The sequence below is a fragment of the Mustela erminea genome, chromosome 6 (assembly GCF_009829155.1).
Source record: "Mustela erminea isolate mMusErm1 chromosome 6, mMusErm1.Pri, whole genome shotgun sequence".
Taxonomy (NCBI): Eukaryota; Metazoa; Chordata; class Mammalia; order Carnivora; family Mustelidae; genus Mustela; species Mustela erminea.
The window spans coordinates 30066966-30079866 of NC_045619.1; the positions used below are offsets into that span (position 1 = coordinate 30066966).

General features: G+C 44.0%; 1 non-coding gene across 1 annotated transcript; it reads left to right on the forward strand.

Annotated features, from left to right (window-relative positions):
* Positions 1-245: 245 nt before the first annotated feature.
* Positions 246-350, forward strand: LOC116594615. The gene has a single exon (XR_004287322.1). It is a non-coding gene; the product is annotated as a U6 spliceosomal RNA (small nuclear RNA).
* The last annotated feature ends 12551 nt before the right edge of the window (positions 351-12901 follow it).

A 12901-nucleotide genomic window follows, 5' to 3' on the forward strand; every position in this document is an offset into this window, starting at 1 on the left:
GCCTTACGTCCCCAAATCTAGAAGCAGAGCCAGGATTTGAACCTCCAATTTCATACAACACAGCAAAGAGCTATAGATCACCTCTTTTTGGATGCTCACATCCCCTTCCCACACAGCATGTGGCCACCAATACCATTTAGTGTTGATGACATGCCTATAATCACCGTCTCTGGCTATGGGTCAGGGTCTCCTTTAAAGTATGCCGTGGAGGCAGTTTTTTTAATCGACCCATTTAAAAAGTTCCAGGGCTCGCGGCGGCAGCACATACACTAAAATTGAAGCCGTCCAGGGAAGATTAGCGTGCCCCTGGGCAGGATGGCACACAAACCCATGAAACGTCCATGTTTTTCCAAGGAGGGCACCTGCTGTGATCAGCTCCAGGTCTCACTTGGAAGTGCTGAATCACGACACTCTCCCCCTGAAACTGACATTACGCCCTACGTTAACGAAGTGGAATTTAAATACAAGCTGTAAAAAAAGGTCACGAAGATCCAATTCATTGGTGTAAAATTAGTGACAATTCTGAGACCAAAGCCACAGATGACAGTGAGTATGAGGAGCGGCGTCTCCAGGTAGGAAAAAACCCCCATCTCTCTCCTGACTTCTGCCCTTCCCTTCGGCTCCGGCAGCTCCCGCCCTGCCAGTTTACACACAGCCATTTCTGTTGACCTGTTCGCGATGGATGCTGATAACCTCTTACGAAACGATGCCCCCGTGGGAGAGAGGAGACCCAGAGCCCACGCCCGCACTGCTTGCTTTGTGAAATTCCAGACTGTTTAATCGGCTCTACCTCATCCTAAGAACTCTGGATTCCACTTTTCTTAATGACTTTCCCCTCCTTAAATGCCTACACAGTTATCTTAGAAGAAGGAGAGAAAGAATAGATGAATCACTTGCAGGAAACGGGGGGCAGAGACATGTGGTTGGAATGGCAGATGGCTGTGTGTGTGGGCACATAGCTGTCTCTGTTGTTCCTTCCACCACCCTCTGGAGATGAAGCCTTTGGAAGAGGACATTCATTCCAGCCTGCGGGACGGCGCCCGCTTTCAGGTGCTGACATGCAAACCCACATCCGCACGGATTCCTCTCAGACATCACAACTCCAGGGAGAGCGGAAAACTCGGGCTCTGGTCCAGGCTGGACAATGTAGCCTCTCCTCCAAGTTTTCACATTAAACCTTCTAAAGATAGGGGTTCCTGGGTGGCTCAGCGGGTTAAAGTCTCTGCCTTCAGCTCGGGTCATGATCCCGGGGTCCTGGGATCGAGCCCCACGTCAGGCTCTCTGCTCTGCGGAGGGTCTGCTTCCTCCTCTCTCTCTCTGGCTGCCTCTCTGCCTACTTGTGATCTGTCTGTCAAATGAATAAATAAAATCTTTAAAAAAACAAACAAAAAACAAGCAAAAAAAAAAAACCTTCTATAGATAAAGTGATAAACTACATATAATTAGTGGCAATGAATTTCTCATGCTGTCTTCTTCGTCCTGCGGGATATGAAGTAAGTATGTGAACATTCTATGTCACAGGGCAAGTTCCCGACTGACAGCAGAGGGCATTGGCAGACAGACGCCTGTAGGGCAGCTGGAGGGAGATTTGCATTCAGATAAAATAGGCAGTAAGCAGGAAAACACAAACAGTTCTTGGTGGGGTTTTTGGTGGTGGGGGCAGGAAAAGGACATAAAAGTAGGACGATCTCAGGGACAAGGGTCCATGTGTTGTTCCCCGTCACAGGTTAGCTTCTTGCCAGATATACTGAGATGTCACCAACGGTCGTTGTTTCACTTGGAAAACTGAAATGTTTCTACAGTCCCAAGGATTCAAGAGAACATGCAGTTTGATAACCTTTTCTTCAAAAGGCTTCATAGAGGCCCCCCTATTACTTCTACATAAATAGCCAAGGGTCGTCCAGATGCATATGCAGGGTAAGTAATTGTTATTTTATTTTCAGATGTATGAAGCTCACTTCCCTGACAGACTCTTAAGAATCTTCAGTCACCGCCATCTGCCCTCTCTACCCTAGACCCCTGCCACAGGACCTTGTGAGCACACAAATGTGCAGGAAGGTAAAAGCTTGTCAACTTTTTCCTGGGTGCATTAGGAGTTTTGGTAAAATATGCATTTAGAAGTTGAAATATAGTCCTGAGCACAGATGACCTACTATTTGGAACAAAGCCTTGTGGTTAAGAGCATGTTTAAAATTAATGAACACTCCTTTAAAAAGGTTATAATAAAAACATCATCTGATTAAGAATGAGTAAACTCCATCCAGAAACCAATCTGAAGAGCCATAAAAAATATTTCATCAATCATAAATCCCATTAATAATAGAATTTCTACCTCTATACTCATTATGATTTGATGACTCATTTATCTGAAAGTCATTCATCTTAACCTTCACGAAGACACTAATTCTTGAATCCTAAAATGCTTTAAAATTATCTCCCATAATTTTAAAACAGGATCATACTGGACTAATTTTTGTGCCTCTCAACATTCCCCAGCCCCCACCCGATTCCCAGGCTTCAGCCTCCTCCTGAATAGACGGACTCTGGAGGGTACAGCTTCAGAGCGACCCATCTCAACCTGCTCCAACAATGGCCAGGGCCTCCAAGGGCTGGGTCTGAGCTGATGAGGCCCCTGGACCTTAAGGATAGTCGGTCCCCTACCATATCTTCCAGGCAGTTCAGCACCATCTCCTTCCTGATGAACTGCTTCAAGGTGACCTGTAGGACAAGCAAGGAAATTTGCATATTTCCTTGTGAAGTTGCTACCGGTTCCTTCACACGCCACCTGGTACCCCGCATTCCTTCCTTCCTGGCGTCTCTCTCTTTCTCTCGCTTTTGGAAGCCTTGGGATGGCACCTTCCAACACAGTCTTAGCAAGAGATCTTTCCCTCAGGTTTTATTTTCTAGACAATTTGACTAAGACAACGATTTTTTTTTTTTTTAAATCACATGTTGTATCTTCATCTGGCCTCCTGCCTACAGTCTGTTTTCTTCCCAGTTAGAAGGATGAATGGAGATCTGTAATCCCTGTTAAGGTTAACCAGAGCTGCTCCAGTTAAGTGTCCTCCGGTTGAGAATATGTTTCCTAAATCTCACCTAACTTTCCTCTAAGTGAGTTTTGTTCTCACTGCAGTGGGACTGGACATAGTAGCTCTTTTCTCGGATTGACTGCTTCCGCCCGGCTTGGTGTGGAGAACCAGGACAACAGATAGTGGCTTGTCCTACATCCCCCCCTGCTATTTACAAACCCGTTTCCTGACCTCCATTTTATTATCTCCGGTGCTATCTTCTATGTTCCTGGTGTCCTTACCTCCTGTTTCACTTACAGCGAATTCCTGTTACATACTTGTGATAAGGCCATTTCAAAGTAATACTCAAAATCCTTTTGACTTGGAATATTCCCTTTGTGTAAAATATGTTGTTTTTAAAAAAAAAATTTTTTTTTTTAAATTTATTTGACAGAGATCACAAGTAGGCAGAGAGGCAAGCAGAGAGAGAGGAAGGAAAGCAGACTCCCTGCTGAGCAGAGAGCCCGATGTGGGGCTAAATCCCAGGACTCTGGGATCATGACCTGAGCCGAAAGCAGAGGCTTTAACCCACTGAGCCACCCAGGCGCCCCTAAAATATGTATCTTTTAATCAGCAGCTGAAGAGCGTCAGCTGCCTAGAGCAGTGGATGTGTGGGGACAGTAAACAAGACTCTGCCATGTCACAAGTCTTCCCCAGACTGAAAAGGAGAAGTCAAGGGACTTTTTCACATTTCTGTTTAATGGGCCAGATCATCTCTCTTGGAGAGGACTGGGGGTGAGGAGAAACGCTTTTAGATATTTAGTCATATCATTCTTTCCTTTCCGCTTGGGCAGGAGGCAGGTACTGTGAATGCTTGGAGAGTCCATTAAGGGTGTTATTTTAATGAGTTAAAATTCCTTAGAAGGTTTGCATAGATAATAATGGCTGAGGCAGAGCTTAAGACAAACAATCCGTCTGGGATTAAAACAAAACAAAAAACCAGACCTCCTTAACCCTGCACAATTCTAAGGAGTGAGAGCAGTTTTAATTACAGCATGAGATTTAGAATGATTTGAGAAGGAAGAAGTCAGGCACCGCTGAGTTTTATAACAAAATGTGCTTTGGGATTATCAAGTGCCTCTAGAAGTTTTCTGTTCGAAACTAATGATTGAGGGTGCCTGGGTGGCTCAGTCGGTTGAGCTGCTGCCTTTGGCTCAGGTCATGATCTGGGGGTCCTGGGATCAAGCCTCCTATTCGCTCCCTGCTCAGTGGGGAGTCTGCTCCTCCTGCTTCTCCTTCTGCCGCTCCCTTGCCCATTCTCTCTCTGACAAATAAAATTTAAAAAAAAAATTATCCTGCAGATACACTCATGTGTAAAGGGGATAAGTGTGTAAAAAAGACTGTATTCATTGCAGTCACTGCTTGCAATAGCATAAAAGATTCTGCACAACCTCAACATCCATCAACAGTAAGATTAGGTAAATATATGATGTGAATACCACCGAGGGAATACCACCGAGCCATTAACATGGATGAGGAAGCTCTACATTTTTTGATATGAACCCATCTCTGAGAGGAGTTCAGTGAAAAAAATCCAGCTGCACCCCTATGTGTTTAGTCTGCCAGGATTTTGTAATACGAACATCAATAATACTAAATCTATCACTTACATATGTGTAGGCTCTCTCTAGGCAGATCCACAAAAACTAGTTAACAGCGGTTGCTTCTAGAACTAGGTGGCTAGGTGAGCCTACCTCTATATATGTCACTTCTTTCCTTCTGAATTTTATTCCATGCACAAGTTCTCATGTGTCCATATGTAACTCAATAATGCCTTATCCTTTGAGAAGAAAAAACTCAGTAACACGTGTAGACATTTAAAACCTGGCTCTCATCTAATGCATGGGAAAACTGCATTTTGTAGTTCCAAGTCTGCTGACAGCGGCATACACATTGTTGTTTGTTTTGTTTTTTCAACAGACTTTTATTTTTTAGAGCAGCTTTAGGTGTTATTGAAACTGACCAGAAAGTACAGTGATTTTTTTTTTTTTAATCCATCCGATCCCCACACATGCACAACCTCCCCATTATCTCCATCCAGCTCCAGCATGGTTCATTTATCCTGAGGAGCTCACATCAAAACATCATTATCACCCAAAGATCATAGTTTACATAAGGATTCATTCTTGATGGTATACAGTCTATGGATTTTGACAAATGTATAATGACGTGTCTTCACCATTACAATATCATACACAAGAGTTTCGCGGCTGTAAAGATCCCCTGTGTTCCTCCAGTTCATCCTTCTCTCCCACTAACCTTGGGTAGTCACTTGATTTTTTTTTTTTTTTTAATTATCTCCACAGTTTTGCCTTTTCAAGAGTGTCCTATAGATGGAATCACAGACAACGTAGCCTTTTCCGATTGGCTTCTTTCATTTAGCAGTATGCTAAGTTTCTTCCATGTCTTTTCATAGCCTGATAGCTCATTTCTTTTTAGTGCTGAATAGTCAGTCCATTGGATGAATTAGTTTGTTCATCCGCTCACTGACTCAAGGACATCTTCGTTGCTTCCAAAGTTTTGGCAATTCTGAACAAAGCCAGTATAAACATCAGTGTGTGGGTTTTTGTGTGAACATGTTTTCAAGTTTTGGGGTAAATACCAAGGAGCATGATTGCCGGACCATTCGACAAGAATATGTTTAATTTTGTTAAGAAGCTGCCAAACTGTCTTCCGGAGTGATTGCACCATTTTGCATTCCTACTAGCAAGACGTGAGAGTTCCTGTTGCTCCACATCCTCACCAGCTCTTGGTGTTGTCAGTGTTCTGGGTCTGGGCCATTCTAAGAGGTTGATAGTGGTATCTCACTGTTAATTCAATTCACATTTCCCTGATGACATTGGAGGTGAAGAATCTTCTCATATCCCATCTGTAGATCTTTTTGGTAGGCGCCCATTAAGATCTTTGGCCCATTTTTTAATCAGGTTGGTTCATTTTCTTACCAGTGAGTTTCAATATTTCAGTTACAGTCCTTTACCAGATGTGTCTTTTGCAAATATTTTCTCCTAGTCTGTGGCTTCCACGTTTTTTTTTTTTTAAGAAGTGAATGTTACCTTTGAAGACAGAAACAGATACCAAATTTCAAATGGCCATGTTTGTAACAAATGGATAAATCTTCATAATTTTTGCTTTATAACTGATTCTTTGTTGTCAGTACAGCCATATTTCTAGATGTTTCTTGAAGCTGTTGTAACAAAGCAATCTAATAAGTAGTGGACGAGCAGGTATAAATGTAGACTGTGATACTGTGATATTTTAACTGCCCTTAAAATATGATCTAACTTGCCTAAGGATTAAAAATTCTTTGTCTTCTGTAATATGTAATCTCCCAATTTCTTCATGATGAATTTTGCCCGTAACTTTTCCAAGAAGTTCATGTTAAGAGAGAATTAAAGAATTAGAATAATTTACTGTACCAGGGCAAGTATTTCATTATAGAGAACTTATCATTTAATACTTAGGTGAAGGCACATCAGGAAGTAGTACATATTTCTTCTCTTTATGTGTTCCTGGCATGTCTCTTCACTCTATCTCTCTGAAACTACTTAGTTGTCATATATACAGTGAAGGACTCTGGATGGATGGACTATTAGTCAGTCTTCTAACATGACCATCCTTTTGGATATAGAACTTTGAACTGTTCTCCTAGCATGCTGGATGTTACCTTTGTAATATTCTCTCTCATGTCACAGTCCCACCTGTTAGCTTTTGGAGGGGCGTGTCCCCATGTGGCTTATCATTTTATCCCCCAGAATATCTTGCATCAACTCAGCAGGTATATCGAGGATCGATTTTTTTTTTTTTTTTAAGGTAGAAGACAAAGTGATTTTGGCAAAATTTAAAGCATTTTCAGTCTATAGTGCTTTCTGGGATAGAGACCCCCATGTTACTTTTCCAGAGAAGCAAGGGGTCCAATGTGGTCCAGGGTGGTGAATTGGAGATTTAGCTGTGAGAAAGGGCCAGGTGGCAGATGGAAAAGGCGTGACCAGGTGCCCTTTGCTCTGGCCAGAAGGTGAGCACAATCGGAAAGCCTTATCCCAACTCTTACGGGACCATGTGTAACTCTATCTCTGAAAATCGGGTGCTCCCCACCCCCACTGCCGCAATAGGAACCCCAGGAATAACACTCCTTACATTCTTGTTTGTAATGAAAAACAGTGGGGTGACAGGCTTTCTCTACAAAATGTCACTTTTGCAGCCCAACATGTTGCCTTGGCATTTTCATCCTAAAGCTGATGGACCCTTTTATCAGAAATACCACTTCCTGGGTGGTGAGCACCTGCCATTTTCGCCGCCTCCTCCCTCCGTGCAGTGTTTCTGATGCTTTCTGCTTCTCTGTGAGGCTGCTAATGTTTTTTTTTAAGTAGGCTCCACGACAGGGCTTGAACTCACAGCTCTGAGATTGAGACCTGAGCTGAGATCAAGAGTCAGATGCGTAATCAACTGAGCCACCCAGGCGCCCAGGAGGCTGGAATTTTTATAACAAAAAGCAAGAGGCAAAAGGCAGTTTCTCTCCTGCAGCGGAATTATACCACTGGCATTTAGAATAACATTGCCCCTTCTTTCCTGGCTACAATTATAAGCATCTCACATACCTCCCTATGTGAGGTAAGGTAAGTATTTTGTCATCTTCTATTAATAGGGAGGGATTCTGAGTCACAGAAGGGCTAAGTGATTTTTCTAGCCCCAGAAATAAGAGGAATAAGATGAAGCAGGATGATGAATACGTTATTTTAGGAACGTGCTGGTATAGCATCATTTTCCTGGACAATTGCAACTGCTTCTTAATTGGCTTTCCCGTCCCTGGTTTTTCTCTCCCCTGAAGTCTGCTCACCTCTTTTATTGTTATCAGAATCATATTCTGAAATCTTGTCACACCCTTGTATAAATACCTTTGATGACTTCTCGCTGCCTAATGAAAAATTCCAAACTCCTTAGCATAGCATCCAAAGTCCGTTTCCATCTGGCTTTAACTACTTTTCTTATATCCTTTGCCGCCCTGTGCCCTTCATACGGTTGTCAGGCATGTGCATGGCTCCAGACCTTTGCTTCATGTCACCTGTCTATCTAGCCTAGAGTGCCTTTCTTCTCCTGCCTCTCTGGGATGAGGGAGAGGGGAAATCTGCTTATCCATGGGATCTAACTCAGATACTGTCTTCTCTGGGAAACTTCGCAACATCTGAAGCCTGTGAACCATTTCCTCCTTTTGCTCCCTCCCACGGTGCTTCCTTTTTGTCACAATGATCATATTTATTGTTACTTCTAGCTACCTGGACATGAGTCTAACCTACCCAGTCAGACCTTTTTATGATGGCACGGCCTGACCCTGACTGATTTCCACACGACCTAGCCATCATTTTCAGTTCCAGACACACGGCTGATGGGTGCTCAAGAACGTGATGCTGTTTTCAAGAGAACCCTTCTTTTAGGCAAATCCACAGGCAGTTTTGGATACAATTTCAGGCCCTGTGAAAGGAAATCAGGGTGCATGCCAATGCAAGCATTGAGCTTTCGGGGAAGAGCAGGTTAGTGATGTTTAACACTGCATTCTTCTGTTACGAAGTTCTGATGCTTATGGGGAGAGCGTGATGTTTCATTCTGGGGAACCATCGAAAACATTTCTATACTTCCTGACTAGAGCTGATGGGAGGGCAACCTGGCTGTCTGGGATATCATTCCCAGCTTTCCAAAGTCTGGCCCACCTGTAGGAGCCACGCCCTGCTGCTGGATTACAAAAGAGTTGCCCGGGGCCCTCTCTAGACATTCTTAATCGGAGTCCTTGAGTTAGAGACCTCTGAGGCCTCTGGACTGTGAGCAAGTACCTCCGAGGTGTTTCTGAACCCTTGAGAGCCCTGGTCTGGCTGGAGACCTCTCCCTAGGCAAGCGGACTGATGGGGGACGGTGTGGGGACCCATGTAATCCAGTGGTTCTCAGCTCAGGTGGCATATGAGAATTCCCTAAGGGATTTTTGAGCCCTACCAATACCTAGGACTTCCCCACCCCCCGCCCTGCCTTTAAATCAGTTAAATCGTAACTACTGAAGATGGGATTTAGGCATCTATGTTTTTTTGCAACCTTGCATCTGAACCAGATTGGTGGCAGAGTAAATGTCAGGCTCCTCTGACAAAACTCAAGATCTCTAGTGGTCAGAGACCACTAACGTTGCTCTCAACCTCACTCTCACTATAGAAGTAAGTCTCGTACCAAAATCTTTTAAAGATTTTATTTGAGAGAGAGAGAGAGAGAAAGAGAAAGAGAGAGAAAGAGAGGGAGCACCTGCAGGGGGGTGGGGAGGGTGGAGGGAGAGAGAGAAGCAGGCTCCCCGCTGAGCAGTGAATCCTATGCGGGATTGGAGCCCATTGAGTCGAAGGCAGGCGTGTAACCCACTGAGCCACCCAGGTGCCTGCCGAATTTAACAAGTAAAAAAATATATATATGTTTTAGCGGCTAAGTACAGTTATGGAAACTGCGTGTGGCTGAGAAAGGTCTTTCTCTCTACGCCAGTGCTTTGAGTCACAGCACCCTGCACAGAAGGGGCCGTTCTAAAGGAAAGGCAGCAATGTTCCAAAATCAAAAGGAGCAGTTTTGTAATCTCCTGGGGGCAGGATCCTCGGTGAAACGGGGCTGGACGGAGGTCACAGGGTGCAGGGCCGGAGGCTGCATGGTCACACATGCAGAAGGGCTGTGAGTTCGAGGGTCCTCTCACACTTCCCCCCGATAATCAGCAACTTCAGCAATAGACATGATTTTCTTTAGAAATAATGTTTAAGCACCTCTTACAGTAAAGGGAAACAACAACAATAAGAAAAGCAAACCCCTCTGGTCACTAAGTAGAAAGTGTTGCTACATATTAAAGAATGTCCCAGCTAGTATCCATTCCTAAAGCGTTAGAGCGCAGCAGCTCTTACTTACAGAGTTAGTTCAAAGTAAATTACCATAAGGACAATAGAGCAGAAGTCAGAGAAATCCCATTATAAAGGCTTTTCCCCTGGGAACTGATTAAGCAAAACATCAGAGAGAAGAAATGGGGTAAATGGGGCCATGACTTAGTAAGCATTTAGACTTCAGGGGTTTGGGTCAAGAATCTAAAAGTTTGGGTGCCTGGGTGGCTCAGTGGGTTAAGCGTCTGCCTTTGGCTCAGGTGATGATCCTAGGGTCCTGGGTTCAAGTCCAGCATCAGGCTTCCTGCTTGACAAGAGGCCTGCTTCTCCCTCTCCCACTCTCCCTGCTTGTGTTCCCTCTCTCTCTGTCCAAAAAAAAAAAAAAAAAAGAATCTAAAAGTTCTGGTAGGTCCAGAAAAACCTGATGGGAATACACCAAAAGATGCACACTTGTCAGATGGTTAACAAAAATAACCTTTAAATCATACACGTGCAAAAATCACTGCAGAAACTGTGCTAAGCAGCTGGTCTGTTTCCTTAGGGCCAGGGGTGTTTCCATGAGGTGTCCTCTAGCAGAGCATCCTTCCCCCACAGAGGGAAGACTCCTTTCATATCACAGCACAGTGGCTCTCTTACCAGGCTGCAACCCCCCCCCCCCCCCACTTTTCCTCCCGCATCTGAAAAGCTCCTGCTAGGCAGGAAATCAGAGGAAGAAGGGAACTTCCCATAAGATAAGGTTTCTTTCTTACTTTTTAAACATTTTTAAAGATTTTATTTATTTGAGAGTGAGCGCCTAAGTGTGCAGGAGCAGGGGTGGAGCGACAGAGGGAGAGGAGCATGAGGCACGATGGCGGGGTCCATCCCAGGACCCTGAGATCATGACCTAAGTCCAAGTCAGATGCCAAAAAGACTGAACCATCCAGGAGTCCCAAGATGAGGTTTCTTAGATGCAAGGAGGTCTTAAAATCTTAAGGATCCAGTGTATAAACAGGGCTCCCATCAGAGACAGAGAAACCAGATCACTGAGAGATGGTGGTTCCATCGTTTAGGCCAGTAAACTCCCAAGTCCCCTCTTGCAGCACAGGAAGTTAACAGGAGTGGCTTGAGGGGTACCTGCGTGGCTCAGTCCAGGTTTAGAATGAGACTCTTGATTTTTGTCATGATCACAGGGTCCTGGGTTGGAGTCCCACATTGGGCTGCTTTACTCTCTCTCTGTCTGCCTACTTGTGATCTCTCTCTGTCAAATAAATAAGTAAAATCTTAAACAAAACAAAACAAAACAAAAAACAAACCCACAACTCTGTGTGTGTGTTGAAAATAAAAACAGGTAACTGTCAATGAATTATTATTGACTGAGGACTGTTCCCGCCCCTTTACAAATAGAAGTCATCTATTACAATAGCCCTATAATACAGTATCCCCATTTTACAGATGAGGGCACTGAGGCATGGGGAAGTTATGTGATTTCCCCCAGAGGCACGTGATTAGAAAACTGCTGAGTCAGGATTAGAATCCTGCTTGGTCTGACTCTGGAACTCCCAGTCTTGAGCAGCAAAATAAAATCTAACGAGTTAGGGAGAAGCTGCAATTTTATAACTCGTTGAATTTGTAACAGGCTGCACGGGGTACATGCTTGAGGGCTATTCCTACGATTAGGGAGCAAAACATACTTACTCCAGAGGCTTTCAAAGAGATGTTAAGTTTGGATTCCCGCATAATTACCTGACACCTGAGCCCAGGCTTCCCCACAATAAAACTATGGTAATGGTGTATCTGCTCAGCAGAGTTATGGTGGCAGTAGTTAGATATGACATATACAAAACTGGATGTAAAACAGATTGTAGCCATTATGTTTGTCTGTTGGTGTGACAGTATATCCAAGTATATCTTTTGTAATTAATGCACCAAATGGCCTATAGCAGTTCTGCTTATGGAGTTTGGAGGCCTCTGGGGTTCCCTCAGTGTATTTTGGAGGATCTGTGAGTTCTTAAATTCAACAGTTAAGCTAAAGCATGCCTTGTATTGTGGACACACATACACACTTTCACTGATTGCTGAGGCAAAGGGGCTGACAGAAAAGAGTACCTACTTAGAAAAATAATTCGTTCTCTTACACAACAGCCATTCGCATTCTCACATCTGGGTAAATAAAGGAATACAAGAGGAGGAGAAAAGGCACCAGAGGAATGGTGGCCCACACAAGGAGGCAGAAGGCAAATCTTCTGTGTGGAGAGACAGCATGGCTCCTGCCCAGGGAGCATCCATGATGCTCACGATGTGACTGGGGAGCTTCTGGAAGGATGACCGCAGGTAGTTTTCCTTGCCGTCCTGGAAGGCAATGTAAGCCTAATCTCCCACTGAAGGTATTGCTGGGCGCTGGGAATAATACAGTGGGAAACAAGGTGCTATTGCACCTTTTCCAAACAAGGACAGTAACAAAAAAATAGTAAGTGAGCTTAGCTGTACTTGGACTTAAGCTTCCTGAAGACTTCCTACATATACATTTACGTATGCTTTCAGATTTCTTACTTCTTGAAAATAAAAGATACGAGGGAAGAATCAATGAATGTTTTCCCACTGGAACGAAAGGGACAAAACCATCTGAAAGAAAGAAGAAATAAACTTTAGTATCTTTAAATGAATTTCTTTGCTGGACTGTCTGGCTTCAAAAGAAAATTCTAGGGCACCTGGGTGGCTCAGTCAGTTAAGCACCTGCCTTCGGGTCAGGTCATGATTCCAGGGTCCTCAGATCGAGCCCCACATTGATCCCAGAGTCCTGGGATGAAGGCCCACATCGAGCCCAGTAAGAAGCCTTAGCTTCCTCCTCTCCCTCTGCCTCTCCCCCTGCTTGTGCCCTCTCTCACTCACTCTCAAATAAATAAAATCTTAAAAATAGAGAAAATTCTAAATGATGTCTCTATGGTTTCCCGAATGTACATTAATGGGCATTCC